The 1,628-nt window shown below is 38.0% G+C and overlaps 1 long non-coding RNA gene across 1 annotated transcript; it reads left to right on the top strand.

The window, feature by feature from the left end:
* The first annotated feature begins 468 nt into the window (after nt 1-468).
* Nucleotides 469-1,155, top strand: LOC123959288. Its single transcript, XR_006822261.1, has 2 exons — nt 469-604; nt 895-1,155. It is a non-coding gene; the product is annotated as an uncharacterized LOC123959288 (long non-coding RNA).
* Nucleotides 1,156-1,628: the final 473 nt, after the last annotated feature.

Below are 1,628 nucleotides of genomic sequence, written 5' to 3' on the forward strand. Positions count from 1 at the left end.
TCCATATGATGCACATAGATTTTTATAGTTTTGCACCTTTGCTCTGTTTCACATTTCCTGAGCAGAAATGCAGGCTGTGGATGTTGACATTTACGTAGGAGGATAGGAACATTGAGCGTGGATGAGATAAGTTTGTTGGAATGATTAACAAGCTGTTTGCTTGGAAGAAAAACATGTTTGCACAGAGATAAAGTAAAATAATTGGGAGAATTTTAAAGAAGATTGTTCATTTAAAGATGCAAAAGTGAGTAGTGTGCCTACTGTATGTTTAATGGGCACCTTGAAAAGAGGATGAAAAATAAGACATTGGTGATTTGAGGCTTGACTGAAGGAGAAAACTAAATAGAGGGTATTGCTGTAAGCTGAACCACACACACGTTGCTTCAAACCTAAACTCCCGGTAATGTTCAAATCTTCAAAGTAAAAGAAAGACAGGAGTTCTATATATGAAATCTAGAACTAGAGTATCTGCAATATTATTTCTGTGACTCAGCATCTCAAAAGAACCAATTCCGAAGAAGGGTTGGCAGATGACCACGCACTGAAAAGAGTGACCTCCTCCTTTGAAGACGTCTCCAAAGGGTTTTTGATGATATTTTGCCCTGTATCTTTTTTAAACTCTGCTTTCATGTGGCCCACAAGGTTGTGCACTAACTGAGAGGGAAGGGGGGAAATATCAGGGTACACATTCAACATTGTGTTCAGCCATTTTACCTTGATGTAGCTTGAAAACATTTTATGACACAGTTCTGTAGAAGCCATCCAAGAAACAATATTATCTGATCTGAGAATCAATGTTACATCCTATCTCTAATAAGTTTTTTGTTTCTAGATTTTTTTTCTCAATGTTTCCTGTCTTTATTCACTTAACTCACCTTTTGGTTCTCATTTCAGATTCCGTGTTTCCTGTACCTGCGTTTCCTGCACATGTGATTCCCTGTGCGAATTCATCTCACCTGAGTCTCGTTATTCCCTATTCACTAGTATACTTTATCTGTCATTCTTTGTCTTTGCCAGTTCGTCTTGACTTCCCATAGTAAGAGTTCCAGCAATTGTTATTTCCTCATGATAATTTAAGACATTTTCTATGTTTCTCAATTCTGCCTTTTGCCTAGTGATTTGGATACATTTGCTGTTTGACAGACTTCCCATGTACTTAATTTGCCTGTCTCCGCTCAAATGCTTGTGTCTGTAGTCTTGCTTATGAGTCCTTTGCCAGTAATTCCAGCTGTGATACAAGTATCAAAGTAGCAGTTGTTAGATGTCAAAAAAAATTGATTTATCAAAGGTTCTAAGATGTGGCATTTTACCAAATACTTAATATTAGGTGTTTGATTCTACTGTTAACATAATAAAGCATCTTTCTCTCTTGAGTACAAGAAAAGTAATGTGACGTTGTTTATCGTGTCTGTGTTTGACCATGGAGTAATATTATATTTACATGCTGCTCATTCTACGTTGAGTCTTCGCACAGTTTACAATTGTGCCTAATACTGGAGATAGATATTATAGTTATTGATGTTTGCTATAAGAGGGGGGCGGTGTTAGCTCAGTCTGTTAGGACTTGGTTTGGAAACTGGTGGGTCTCCGGATCGAGTCCAGCACGACCCTATGCCGAAGGTGTCCCC

Source organism: Micropterus dolomieu, linkage group LG20 (assembly GCF_021292245.1).
Source record: "Micropterus dolomieu isolate WLL.071019.BEF.003 ecotype Adirondacks linkage group LG20, ASM2129224v1, whole genome shotgun sequence".
Lineage (NCBI taxonomy): Eukaryota > Metazoa > Chordata > Actinopteri > Centrarchiformes > Centrarchidae > Micropterus > Micropterus dolomieu.